General features: G+C 47.6%; 1 long non-coding RNA gene across 1 annotated transcript; it reads left to right on the plus strand.

Annotated features, from left to right (window-relative positions):
* Positions 1–727: 727 nt before the first annotated feature.
* Positions 728–14,083, plus strand: LOC133045799 (uncharacterized). The gene is made up of 3 exons (XR_009690357.1): positions 728–1,096; positions 1,262–1,771; positions 13,783–14,083. It is a non-coding gene; the product is annotated as an uncharacterized LOC133045799 (long non-coding RNA).
* Positions 14,084–14,974: the final 891 nt, after the last annotated feature.

Below are 14,974 nucleotides of genomic sequence, written 5' to 3' on the forward strand. Positions count from 1 at the left end.
AACATCTGGACAGAGAGGACTTTGGGGGAGAAGCTGCCTTGGCTGCAGAACAACAAATAATTAGCGGCAGGTGGGCTCTCTGGGGAGTGGCCAGGCTGCTGGAGGCCTGCGGGCCGCTGGCTATATCTGTGGTCCTACTGGAAGGACCCCTACCCTGTGTGTGTGCACACACGTACACACCCCTCGAGTGCTTGTGACGAGCCAACAAACTTCTGGTCCCAAGAGTCTGGAGGGGTGAGAACAAGAAGGTTTCCAGAGGTGAACTCGAGCTGTGCCTTTAAGGCTCCTCCAGCAGGGCCGTGATGACGACTATCCTCCAGGACAGTGGAGGTGATAACTGGCTGTGATAACTCTCCTCCAGGGGTCGCCAGTGAGAGTGAGCAAACAAGAGGGGGTCAGGAGAGGAGCTGGCCTGGCCCTCCAGTCTGTTGAGACCTGGTGGCGCTAGTGGTAAAGAACTCGCCTGCCAACGCAGGAGACTTAAGAGAGGAGGGTTTGATCCCTGGGTTGGGAAGATCCCCTGGAGAAGGGCATGGCAACCTGCTCCAGTATTCTTGCTGTGAGAATCCCATGGACAGAGGAACCTGGTGAGCTACAGTCCCTGGGATGGCAAAGAGTCAGACACGACTGAAGTGACTTAGCACACATGAACACAAAGAATGTGGGGGTATCAAGTGTGAGTGCGCAGGGCAGGGCTGTGAACCCTGATGGCTGCTTAACTTCCTGCCTGACCTCTCCCACTCGTGATGGGGAATGGAAGGGAGAGGTCTGGGAGGAGAAAGCAGCAGGGCATGCACTCAGTGCAGAAATGGAAGCTCCATGAGAGCAGGGGATTTCTTTAAAATTAAAAAAAAGGTTTTTTTAACTGTGTAAAGGACACATAAAATTTACAATCGTTACTGTCCCTAAGTGTACAGTTTAGTAGTGTCAAATATATTCACACAGTGGTACAACCAATCTTTAGAAGTTTTTCATCTGGTAAACCTGATGCTCTATATTCATTAAGCAATAACTCTGCATCCCTTCCTCCCCCAGCCCCAGGCATTCATCACTCTACTTTCTGTCTCTATGAAACTGACTACTCTAGGTGCCTCATGTAAGTATAATCATACAGTATTTGACTTTTTGTGACTTGCTTATTTCACTTAGCATAATATCCTCAAGGGTCATCCATATTGTAGTATGAATCATACTTTCCTGCCTTTTTTAGGACTGAATAATATTCCATTGTATGTAAATTCCACCTTTTGTTTATTTACAGATGGATGACACTTGGGTTGCTTCCACCTCTTGGCTCTTGTGAATAATACTGCTGTGAGCATGTGTATGCAGATATCACCTCAAGATTCTGCTTTCAGTTCTTTTGGATAAATACCCAGAAGTGGAATTGATGGATCATGTGATAATTCTGTAATAGAGAACAAACCTGACTCCATGTTGGATTTATTGCTTTAGCTCTAACCCTTGTGCTTTGTGGCTGGTGCTTAGTCTTGCTGGCTCTGCACCTTTGTAAAAGAATGTTGCCTATAGCCTGAAATGTACAGGGTAGCCTATTCTCAGGGCTCTGACCTTGAAAGGTATAACCCTTTCTCATTCATACAGAGACAAAAAGTTGCAGAAAAGAGAATAACATTTGTCTTGATTGAGGAACGTTATGACCAGATCTACGGGGATCGTTGCAAGAACAAAGGATTCTGGCACCAAGAAATTGTCACCAACCAACCACACCCCCTACCCTTGTAGTATAAAAGAAGCCTGAATTCTGACTCAGGTGAGATGGTGTTTGGGGTTGCTAGTCCATCATCTTCTCTGTCTGCTCGGTTTCCAAATAAAGTCATTATTCCTTGCCCCCCAAATTTATCTCTCAATTTATTGGCCTGGCCTGTGGCAAGTAGCACAGGCTTGGACTCAGTAACAATTCTATTTTTAATTTTTGAGGAACTGCCACACTGTGTTCTGTAGGGGTTGTACCATTTTACATTCCCACCAACAGGACACAAGGGTTCTAATTTCTCCACATCTTCATCTGTTTTTGTTTTTTGTTGGTTGGTTTATTTAGTAATAGCCATCCTAATGGGCGTAAAGTGATTTCTCATTGTGGTTTTGATTTGCATTTCCCTAATGATTAGTGATGTTGAGCATCTTTTCATGTGCTTATTGGCCATTTGTATTTCCTCCTTGAAGAAATATCTATTCAAGTTCTTTGCCCATTTTTTAATCAGGTTATTTGTTTTGTTGTTGTTGAGAGAGTAGGGCATTTTATCTGTCTTGTTCACTGCTGTATTCCTGGCACCTACAGCAGAACCTGGCGTATTGTATGCACTCAGTTTACTTACTGAACATTTGGTGAATTACCTTTCACTTTCAGAAATCACTAAGTGAAATGGGATTCTTCCAAAGGGGTGGTGAGGCTATGGATGTGATATGAAATGTGATATCTCGCTTGTTTCACATTTTTGTAAATCCTGTGTGAGTTCTATAACAGGAGGCTAGGTCAAGTCAGGGCTTTCTGGGTGGCTCAGTGGTAAAGAATCTGCCTGATGCAGGAGACTCCAGCTCGATCCTTGGGTCGGGAAGATCCCCTGGAGAAGGAAATGGCAACCCACTCCAGTATTCATGCCTGGGAAATCTCATGGTCAGAGCAACCTAGTGGGCTATAGACCATGGGGTTGCAAAGAGTCAAGCACAACTTAGTGACTGAACAACAAGAAGTTCAAGTTAACCTCACATCTAAGGGAGTTTGGACTAAGGTGGACATCCCATAGTGAAGGAAATTTAGGCTTTTGGGTTAGGCCTCAATTCATATCCCAGAACTCTGTTACTACTGGTTATGTGACCCTGGGAAAATTACCTCTCTAAGCCTCAGTTTGCAAATACATCAAAGTGAAACTGAAAGTGAACGTTGCTCAGTCGAGTCAGACTCTTTGCAACTCCATGGAATTCTCCATGCAACTCCAGGGAATTCTCCAGGCCAGGATATTGGAGTGGGTAGCTTTTCCCTTCTCCACGGGATCTTCCCAACCCAGGGATCTAATCCAGGTCTCCCGCATTGCAGGCGGATTCTTTACCAGCTGAGACACAAGGGAAGCCCAAGAATACTGGAGTGGGTAGCCTATCCCTTCTCCAGCAGATCTTCCCAACACGGGACTCAAACTGGGGTCTCCTGCATTGCAGGCGGATTCTTTACCAACTGAGCTATCAGGGAAGCCCATCAATGGGAATAATAATGCCTACCCAATAGGGTGGTCACAAGGAAGATGTGAGGTAATAAAGTCCTGTCACTGATCATTCCCTTTCTTGCTCTCCTCCCATGTGATTCTAAAACTCCAGAACATCCTACAAATGACCAGAACACCAGGACTCACACACACCCTCATATTAAGCAGAGGGTATCTATCGATCATGTTCTCTGTGTGAGATACTGCTCTTAGGACGGAGGAGGCTCAGAGATGTGTGAAGCATGGGTCCTACCCTGGGAACATGGCTGGGGGGCAGAAGAACTTGAGGCCAGAAGAACGCTGGAGTGATCCTGAGCGGTCTCTGCAGGAAGGGTGGGCATTAGATCCGCCAAAAGAGTGCCCTGAAGTGACAATGACAAGGGCATGGCTACATGGATTTAAGTTCCTGCCTTTGGACTTCCTCTCACCGACTGGAGGCCACCCAGGAGGTCCGAGCAGGGGAAAAGCCAGGTGAAAACTGGTGAGGGCTCGCTGGGCTGCAGAAGGAGACACGGAAATTATCTAGGGATGCAAATCCTCCTCACAATGAGGAAGTCATTCCCCTGGGTTACTTAAATTCCTTCTGCTGGAACTGAAGTTTGTTTTTCTCTTCTGCAGTCTTTGGGGGAAGGAGAGAATTGCTAATGACCTTCCTCCATTACCCAACATTGATCTGTGGGAGGGGAGCTTGGCGGTCGCCTGGTCTTCCTGCCTTTCCCTGTGTGTATCCCTCTGGATGTACTAACAAGGGCTTAACCAGAGATGAATAAGTGCCAAGGCATTTTCAGCTTACAGCACTTCTCCAAAACCCCTCCTCCCTCTCCTTCCTCCCTTCCCTTTCCTCCCCACCCCTCTGTGTCCCCAGCCCCGGTCCTTGGGGGCTCCGGGCAAAGGTCATCCTCCTGGAGGAGATGATCCTGCAGTCCTGCCCAGGTGGGCTCACCTCTGCTTCTCCCTGGGAGCTGTCAGCAGGCAGCCTGGGAGCCCAGGGATGTCAGGTCAAATGCAGCCCATGTAGGAGCAGGAGCCGGGGGGAGGCGGGGTGTCCACCAGGGAGGTGATTAGCTTTGCGGCGCCTCTAATAATAATCTGTGAGGCTAACAAACAGCACAGCGGAGGCGGCGAGGGCAGGCTGCGTGCTGGCTGTCTCTGTCCTTCTTAAGGTTAGACCAGGAGGGAGACCTTGTTAATTGCAGACTTATCCTGATTACTACCAGCTCTCAGCCAATGAGCCACAGGAGGCAAAGCCAAGGCTTAGTGGAGAGATTTGGAGCAGCTGGAGTCTGCTGGGGTAGGGTTTCCTCCCAACCCTGGGGACCCAACTTGCGAGAAAGCCCTGGGATTCAAAAACTCAGTTCATCTATCGGTCAGTATTGGCTGGCTGCAGTGCGTTCTACAGAACATTCAAAGGAGTCCTGAATTTCATTTTTTGAAAGATATGAGTTGAACCAACAAAGGTAAGTCTCCATCTATCCCCTCAGAGAATCCCTCAACACACACACAAACACACACACACACACACACACACACACTCACTTACAGATTCTGAGCCTTCTGGTGTTAGATGCTCTATAAATATCCATTGCATTGAATTAAACTTGAAATTGGACGCAGAGACTAGGGGTGTGGCTGATCTCCCTCTGGCTTCCCTGGCTTCTTTGCTGCTTAACCTTGTAGCTGCTTGGGAAAAAGGACAACGCATAGTGAGGTGGGGACACCTGCCACGGCTAGGAGGTAGCTGAGGCCATGAGGGGGCAGCAGCCAAGGCAAGATAGGGGCCGGGCTGGCATCAGGGGCTGGGAAAGCAGACTAAACCTAGCTGTCCAGCAAATGCAGGGTGGGATCGTGGCCACAGCAGTAAAGTGAAAGTGAAGTCACTCAGTCATTTCCGACTCTTTGCGACCCCGTGGACTGTAGCCCCCCAGGCTCCTCTGTCCATGGGATTCTCCAAGCAAGAATACTGGAGTGGGTTGCCATTTCCTTCTCCAGGGAATCTTCCTGACCCAGGGATCGAACCCAGGTCTCCCACATTGCAGGCAGACGCTTTAACCTCTGAGCCACCAGGGAAGCGCCCTGGTTAGCAGAACACGCCCGGGCTGAGCCCCATGAACTGAAGCCAAGAGGACAGAGAAGGGAGATGAGCCATGGGCAGGCGGTTTGCCGAAGGTCAATGCCAGAAAATCTTTAAAAATGCAGTTTTCTGAGGCTAGCCTCTGTCAGAGAACAAGTGGCTCTTACCCCAAGACCACAAAGGAGCTCCTGGAAATAAGCTTTATGGAGGATGCTGGGCCTCTCTGGTGGCTCAGCTGGTGAAGGATCCACCTGCAATGCAGGAGACCTGGGTTCCATCCCTGGGTTGGGAAGATCCCCTGGAGAAGGGCATGGCAAGCCACTCCAGTATTCTTGCCTGGGGCATCCCCTGGACAGAGGAGCCTGGCGGGCTATAGTCCATAGAGTTGCAAAGAGTCGGACAGGACCGAGTGACTAAGCACAGCACATGGAGGATGCTGGAAAGAAGAGGGTAGAATTTCCTCCCTGTTGGGTGAAAGCTTGCCTTCTGCAGAGAGGTCCCAGTCCGTCTCTCCTATCTGGGCAATACATGGGGACAGCAGCCCTGGCTCTGAACTGCCCCATCTTCCGCAACTGTTAGAATTTTCTTCACTCCTGTCTCTTCCTGGTTGCCCCCTCCCCTCTCCTCTGAAGACCTCATGGCTATGTGCAGTGGCCTGGAACCCACCCCTTCCCGAGGCACCCGCTCCTGACACCCCTCTAAGATCTGATCTACGGCGGCAGGACTAGTCATGGCACCGTGAAATAATAGCGATAGCAATAATGAAGGAATGGATGGCCGTGTGTTAGGTTCTTTGATGCACCAGGGCCCTGAGGTCAGTGAATTATTTCATGGAATCCTTTTGTCAATCTCATGAAAGATTGTTTAATCATTTTATAAGACCTGATTTATAAAAGAAGAAACTGAGGCTCAGAGAGGTCACATAACTTGCCCCAGGTCACTCAGATAGCAAGTTGCTGTGGTGGGATTCAAACTCTGCAGGGGTTGCTCTTTCTCCTCCAGAGAGGACTGGGGAGTGGGGAGAGCAAAGCCCCTGACTCCTCCTTCTCCTGCTGTCACAAGGGCTCAGGGTGTCCAGGCCCATCTAGTACTCCCTCCCTCACCTCTGTCCCATCTGAGATGGCCAGAAACAGGGTTTCATCCCCTCGGTGGACACCCAAAGACCCACTGTTAGTGCTTAGACTTGGTCTTTGTCTGTTTTATATGAAACAAATGAATAGAGACATTGGAGGAAGTCACTTTAATCCCTTGATCCCCTGTGTTGATGGGAAAAAAAGAAGGATCAACTCGAGAAGTGTTTCTTTCCTTCAAGGATGTCAGAGCGGGGCCCTGTGCCCTTTCCTAGTTTCTCTGGAGCATCCGGTCAGCAGGAAGTCCTTCCCACAGGGCGCCATGGCACTGCCCCTGGGGACCAGGGTCCCTTTATGATCCTTCTCACCTTTTCCCAGCCTCCCGCCCTGCTGGTCCTCCCCCGGCTCCTGAGTCCTCATCAGCTCAGAGCTGGTGGGGGTGGAAGGGGCGCTTTCCCCCTGCCCTTCTTCTCTGGGTTGGCTTCTGTACTTCCTGCTTATTAGCCCTTGGTGTTGTTCTGAATGCCTTATGGCTACCAATTCATTTAATCCTCCCAGCATTCTGGCAGGGTGTGCGCCGTTCCCATTTTACTGATTTCAAACAGAGGCCAGACAAGATGAGTGACTTGTTCAGGGGCGCAGCCTAGAAGTGCTGGAGACAGATGTGAACCTCCACAACCTGAGTCCATGGCTCAAACTCCTCCTTCTTGGTATGGGATGCTGTGGACACATAAAGTGATTTTTTTTTTTTTTTTTGGTGGGGAGGCTGGACTAGAATACTTTCTACTGTGCATAACACTGCTCTACATGCCAAGTTCCAAGCAGCTGACGTATTAATGAGCATAGCTGTGTCCTGCCTGCTCTCTCGTGTCCCCCTCAGAACTTGAACAAAAGGCACGCTTGCCAGGCATTGGGTGGGTGGTTGACTGATTGGAGTTGTAGCAGCAGGAAGCTCCATTGGCTCTCACAGATGCTGGGGTTGGAGAAGGAAAGGAGGGAGGAGGAGGGGTGGTCCAAGGGAATGGGTCCCCCCGTGAGCTACTCAGTCCTGGGGTGCTTGCTATGCCTCTTCCTTGGGTAGAGTACCAAGCAGACACGGTGGGTCCCCATGAAGGTGGCAAAGCAGATGTGTTCCCAACTCCCTCTCCTCCTAGGGGACTCTTCACTCCTCTTCTTCAGCCTGAGAAGTGGGGGGCCCCAGGAGCCTGCAGCATGAGCTGAGCTGGACTTTGCTTACAGGAGGATAATCAGGAGGACCAGCCGTGCTTGCTTTTCCCAGGCTGCCTTGGGATGAGGGCATGGATCTCCCAGAGGAGGCTTGACTCCTGCCCCCAAACCTGGGAGGGAGGTCAGGCTGTACATGGAGACACACAGGTTAGTTCTAGAAGGCATCAGCTTTTCGCCTCCAGCTCAGGGTGCCCACATCTGCTGCTATGTGTCCAGGTACCCCACCTGCTTGATCCCCAGTGGGGGAGGCTTGGGGCAAGAAGACCGGGGGAGAGCTGGGAGGAGGGGAAGAAGATGTAACGTACTGAGCTGAGAGTACTCGGGGAAATAAAGGATCTATTTTTTTTCCATTTGTCCTCAGCAAACATTTGTCATTTAATTTCTTTCTAATTACACAATTACGTAATTATGTAGTATTAGTAAAATAAAGCCTAAAGACGTTTGAGTAAAGAATTACTTAAGTAAATAATGTCTGACTAAAGTAATTATTTCCCGGGTTTTCTTTTTTAAAGTAGAATTGGATGAAATTAGTTCAGGCATTGTTGCGGAGCTGAGTGGGGGGAGGGGGCTGCACAGGCAAGGGCAGAGATAAGGGCCCCTTGGTCCCCCTGGGCTTCAGCTCCCAACATCTTGGAGCTTTCCTGTCTCTGTGGATGAGTCTCTGATGGCAAATTCCAGCCCTGCTACTGGCTAGTGGCTTGGGAACTGGCTTCTGTTTTGAGCTTCACTGGGTCTCTCAGAAACGCTAATTCTTACTTCAGTGGGCGGGGAGGAAGCCCAGTGCAGACAAAATACTTAGTTACTGAGGGCTGTGCCTCGGGTCTCTCCAGGTTTGCGAAGAGGCAGCCAATCCTGAGACCACCAGGTCCATAAAGAAACCAGCCCTGAAGGCTTCCCTGGGGGCTCTGTGGTAGGGAGTCTGCCTGCCAAGTGCAGATCCGTGGAGATCCTACATGCCAAGGAGCACGTGCGCCCGTGTGCCCCATCTGCTGAGCCTGTGCTCGAGGGCTCCGGAGCAGCAACCACGGAAGCCCGAGCGCCCAGAGCCCACGCTCTGCAACAAGAGAATCCACCACAATGAGAAGCCCACACACGGCAGCTAGAGATTAGCCCCCACTAGCTGCAACTAGAGAAAAGCCCCATGCAGCAGTGCAGACCCAGCATAGCCAAAAAATAAATTAAAAAAAAAAAAGAAAGAAAGAAAGAAAGAAACCACTCCCACGCCCCAGCTGCAGGATGAGGGACTAGGTTCTTTGAGAGGCTGGATGGTGATGTGGTGGCAGAGGTAGAGCATGGATCTCGGGGCTGCGGAGCTACCAGGAGGCCTAATGTGGCAGGCCCCTGGGGTCAGGTGCAGCTCACTCTGGGAGTTTCCCTCTTGGCCTGAAAGGTTGCAGAGAGAGCAGGCTCCTTCAAGGTTGGCAGTCAGCTCCCCAAAGCCCTGGTGGACTTGGACTTGGCCGTGTGCTTGAGTGGGGAGGAAGTTGCCCTCCCAGAGGGGGCTGGCAGACCTGGGAGGAAGGGAATCCCCGGATGGGGCTGGAGGTGAGGCTGCTGGAGTACCTCCTGGCTGCCTGAGCCCATCGGCCCTTGATAAGACCAGAGGTCAGTTCTCCAGACACGAGCCCCTTTCCCGGTGCTTCAGGGTTTAGGGAGGGACTGACCCAGCCGCTTAGTACAGAAGGTGATTCCTGGGGGAGCAGGCTGCCCTGTGCTCCCTCCATCTCTCTTCTACTGCCATCCTCACAGTGCTCGTCCATCCTTCAGGAGAGAGTCACTTGTTCCTTTGATCTGGAGGGCTTGTCACCATTTGAGATCCCCCTACCACAACGAGGCCCCAGACAAGTTAAGTCCTTAAGACTTTTCGACTCTCCTTAGGATAATAGAAGCAATATATTCCTCCCCTGGAGCTATTTTCGAGTTACCTGAGGACTCACAGCCCCTGCTGAGGCCCCGGGGAAGCTGAGGTACCTGTCGCTGATCTTCTGTGCTCCTGGTGGCGGTGGGTGTCAGGCCGAGTGGCTTATCACGCCCCTCTGCCTGCTGCACATCTCCGAGAGCTCAAAAGTGATCTGCTTGAACATGAAGCGGGTAAGACTTCTTAGCCTTCTCATTGGGACCTGGCTTTGGGCCTTTGATTGATGGCTCACTGACACCAGCACTCTTTGAGAAAGGAAGCAAAAGAGGTTTCTGGAAAGTTACCGGAGCCACAGGAGAGTGTTGGAAGGGAGTGCTGACACAGTCCTTCAGGCCAAAAACAATAAGGTGGGTTAAAAACATTAGTTTTTCTTGAGTGGATTATCTGTTGCCATTGAGCTACAAATGTTTGGAAGTATTTGGTAAAGTTAAAGATACAGTTACCCTATAGTTGGGCAACTGTACTCTAGGCATATGGTGTAGAGAAACATACAGGTGCATAAAGAGACATATACCAGAGAAATCATGGCACTACTGCTTGTAATAGCAAAACAGGCAAACAAAAAACACAAAAGGTGGAGCAACCAAAATTTCTAACAACAGGAGAATGAAATGAGTAAGCTGAGTAAGTTGTGAAGCACTCATTCAATGAAGTTCTTTTCAGCAGTAAAAATGAAGTGGAGTTACATGTATCAACATGGATGATTCTATGAAACATCACAGAGCTAAAGAAGCATGCTGCAGAAGAGTATATCCACTGTGATATCACTTATAAAAGCTGTAAGCTATGCAGAACCAAGCCAGGTACTGTGTATGAATAATGCACAGGAATACAGACACCAAAGTCAAAGATGGCCAAACTCAAGAGCCTGGAAATAGGGAGTGAGAGGGAGGGTGGGCAGGAATGGGAGGCAGTACAGGGGCATCCAGCCTTATTGGTCATGTTTTATTAATGACACTGAGATGTGGGCATAAGGGTGCTTATCATATTATTCCTTAATTTTTTTTGAGTGGTTGAAATATTTTAAGAAATGTTTTATTAAGAAAGAACAATGTAGAAATTCAAACAAAAATTAAAGGCCCCCTTGGTTTTTCATAGAAGTGCCAGAACATGGAATGCATGTGTGTGTGTGGGTGGGTGTGTGTCCATGCATGTGTGTGAGACTCAGATGGTGGAGGCAGGTGGTAAATAGTTGGGGTAGAGAGCGGTGGAGAAGACCTCAGATAGAGTAGGTCATATAGCTGGCCCCTGGGAAGTTTTCTGGGTTGAATACTTATTCAGGAAAGTTCCCCTCATCACATAATATTTGCCTATGTAAGAAGCTAAATATTCATTGAGTAATTAGCCAGTTCAAATGTGTGGTATGAAAAGACAATTCCTTCTAATTATAGGGATGTCAGTTAAAAGATGTCACGCCAGGATGCCATGCACTGCCAAGACAGCTTTAATAAAATTCTCGCTGTGATTTAGATTCAAAAAGGTAAAAAAAAAAAAAAAAAAGACACTATTATTTTTGATAATTAAATATTTACCAGAGTTGGGAAAATAAGTCACACTAATGTTTCAGGCTAATCAAAAGCTCTTTTAAAAGGTTCCAATAAAGATATTGTTGCTCTCACAGCTCCACTGCCAGGTTCAAAGGTTCTCTGGACTGACATCTCCTGGAGGGTCCCCAGGCCAGCTCTGACTATTCCTAACTTCACATGTGGGCATCCATTCCTCCTGGAGACATTATTTAACTTGTTGTTCAGTCGCTCAGTCATGTTGGACTCTGCGACCCCGTGGACTGCAGCATGCCTGGCTTCTTTGTCCTTCACTAATCTCCTAGAGTTTGCTTTAATTCATGTCCATGGAGTTGGTGGTGCCATCCAACCATTTCATCCTCTGTTACTGCTTCTCCTACCCTCAGTATTTCCCAGCCTCAGGGTCTTTTCCAATGAGTCGGCTCTTCACATCAGGAGGCCAAAGTATTGTCCCATGGTTGTCTGCTCCCTCCCCGCCAGTTCGATTCTAAGTGTCATGACTACAGAGCTGTGCCTTTTTTATGGGGTGGAGGTAGGGATGGGAGAGAAGATATGTCATCTCTAATTCAGTTTTCTCTCTAATAAGGGAAGCTCAGTAATGAATTGAGCTTGACAAAAAGTTAATGCAATAAAAATTGCACCCAATTTAGGTCCGATACTCCCTGGTTATGTGCTATTGGGGAAGTGATTAATTTCTCTCAGTGTCAGTTTTGCTTCTGTAAAATGGGGATATTACATAAATACCTTATAGGACTCTTTTTTGTTGTTGTTGCAGTATAATTGACTTACAATGTTCTGTTCATTTCTGCGATACAGCAAAGTGATTCAGTTATGTGTATGTGTGTGTGTGTGTGTGTGTGTGTGTGTATACACATTCTTTTTTTTTAACATTCTTTTCCATTATAGTTTACCTTAGGATATTGAATATAGTTCTCTGTGCTATACAGTAGGACCGTGTTGTTTATCCATTCTATATATAAAATTTACATCTGCTAACCCCAACTTCCCATTCCATCCCTCCCCCAGTCTCCTCCCCTCTTAGCAACCACAAGTCTGTTCTCTGTGTCCATGAATCTGTTCCTGTTTCATAGACAGGTTCCTCTGTGTCATATTTTAGATTCCTTATATAAGTGATTTCATATAGTATTTGTCTTCCTCTTACTCATTTACTTCACTTAGTATGATTATCTCTCGGTCCATCCAAGATGAAGGTAATTTAAACCCATGTCTTCTTATAGTAGACTTGCGGACATTGTCTACTCGTTTCTGTCTTTACCCCTACGACCTGCTGGCCCTCCCTCTGTGGGCAGAGGTCAGCATGGGACCCATCTTGTCTCCCCCCAGCTCCTGGTTTTCTCAGAATATGCTCCCACGACCACAACTGCTCATGGTACGGGGATGGTATCTGACCCAGGTTGGACTGATCTGAGGACTTTCCCAGGATTTTCAATGAAGAGCTGAAAAACTAGTCAGATCATCTCTGCTTAAAGTGAAAAGTGAAAGCAAAGTTGCTCAGTTGTGTCCAACTCTTTGTGACCCCATGGACTGTAGCCTACCATGCTCCTCCGTCCATGGGCTTTTCCAGGCAAAAGTACTGGAGTGGGGTGCCATTGCCTTCTCCAGAGGATCTTCCCAACCCAGGGATCGAACCCAGGTTTCCTGCATTGTAGGCAGATGCTTTACTATCTGAGCCACCAGGGAAGATATCTCTGCTTAAAGATACTGTAAATAGGAAACACCCTAATTGTGGTATAAGTTAAGATTGGATTTTGCTGCATTTAAAACCTCCACCATCCATGCCACACACACACACACACACACACACACACACACACACACACAAAAACTAAACAAAAATAGTAATTAAATAAAATAGACATATATATTGCTCTTCTGCAAAAGCAGTCCAGAAATAGATTGTGCATGACCAACTGAGAGCTCCCAGGTCAGGCTCTGATCTTTCTGCTTCTCCATCCTCAGAACAATTTCCAGCCTCCAAGTTATCTCCTGTTCCATTAAGTGTGCAGGAACTTCAGCAACTTTATTTCAATTCCATGCAGTTGGAAGGACAAAAGGGAGAAAAAGGCCCTCCTTTTTTAGAAGGCCTAACCCTTCTGCTTACATCTCATTGGCCTGAACCTAGTCACATGGCCAAACCTAGCTGCAAAGATAGTTGGGAAATGTAGTCTTTTGGCTGGTAACCATGGCTGCCCAATGAAACCAGGATTCTGTCACTAAGGAGGAAAGGAAAAAATGCACGTAGGACTAGGCTATCAGTAATCTCTGCTCCGTGGAGTAATTCTGTCTCATGGAGAAATCTGGTCTGCTATCACATCTCTATATTTCCCATGGCTTGGCTATTTAATCTTAGCTCTGATTATGGGAGATTCTTTTAATAAACTCCTTCTTTTCTTCCTTTCATTAGAAAAAGTGTCAGTCACAGCCATGAGGGTCCTAAGATTCCTCTCCTTTACGATCCCTTTACAGCTCCCTGTGATGCTGGAGGGACTCTAATAGCCCTTGCAGGTTTCGTGATTACTTTAACTAGAGGCTCCCATGTGCATTCATTTGTGAAAATGTTGTGGTGCTTTGCCTTCTCAGTTACTCTCTGCCTCTTTGGTCCTAAATCCGAGATTCTCTGGCTCTCTCCTGGGTTCTGGCTCCCAGAACATTACAGGGAACTTAGAGCTGGTTTCCGCTTTCTTGTTTCTTCCAGTGTTGTCTGAAATTACTTTTATTTCTCTTCTCCACTCAGAAGTACTGGAAGAGAATTTGAGCTCCAGTGACTCAAGCTATAAAACCTCTTCCTCTCCTCCTGCCTGGCAGGACCCCAGAAGAGATCTCCAAGACATTTGTCTGTCTGCCTGGCTTGTGGACTCAGCACACCCTCTTAGTTTGGCAGAGAGCAAGGTAGGAATAAGGAGAAGAGTCTATCCTCGGCCCTTCTCTGGAGAGTCACTTGTGCCATAATTCTGGTGACATCCAACCATGGGGTTCAGTTGACCTTGGGAGACCCTGGAAGTATATTTTAAGAGGAAGGCTAGGCATCCTGAAGATTATTTTTTGACAAACTCAGTAATTGCATAAAAACAGGAACCATTTCACCCCACCCCCACACCCTATCCCAGAGAGGCTGGAGGTGGAGCTCAGAGCTGATCATGGGATTTGCAAGGGCAGGTCATTGTGGTTAGTTGATGGGCATTTGAGAATGCATTTTGTGCTGAGTCTATGGGTAAAAAATACTTCTCTATGAGCTGGTTTTATTGCTGCAATGAACCTCATCCCTGTGAGTCAGAAGGTCGTCCTCTGCAGCAACCATGTGACTGGGAGTCAGAGAAAAGAGGAATCAAAGGGCCTCCAGAAGTATTTTATACACCTCTTGCCTCTATTCCATTAAATCCAATTGCCTAATAGCTAACAACGACTGAGCGCTCATTATCTGTAAGTACCACGCTAAGAGTATGTATAATCTTATGTAGTCGCCCCATAACCCTCTGAATTCAGTGATGTTAACATTCCAGTTTAGCAGATGGGAAAACTGAGGCCCAGAGTCATTCATAAAGTTGTCAGAGCTGGGATTCAAATTCAGGGATAGTTGGATTCCCAAGCTTATCCTCCTACACACCACACTTTACTACCTTCTGAAACATTTACTGAAGGTCTCCACTGTGCCTAAACTGGTTTCTAGATGCCACAAGCAGGACAAGATCAAGATGGAGGCTCCCATTACCATCTCCTATTTCCTGCTTCCCTTACCATTAAGTGCCCATCTGTCATCATCATGCAGAGCTACTGCTAAACAATTCAGTGGAAATATAATGCGAGCCACATATGTATTTTACATGTTTTACGAGGTATATTAAATAAGATAAAAAGAAACAGGAATCACTGAAACTCATGCCATCTGTAAAAAATAGTTTAAAAAAATCACATTACAGTGGTATATC

This window comes from Dama dama, chromosome 1, assembly GCF_033118175.1.
Source record: "Dama dama isolate Ldn47 chromosome 1, ASM3311817v1, whole genome shotgun sequence".
Lineage (NCBI taxonomy): Eukaryota > Metazoa > Chordata > Mammalia > Artiodactyla > Cervidae > Dama > Dama dama.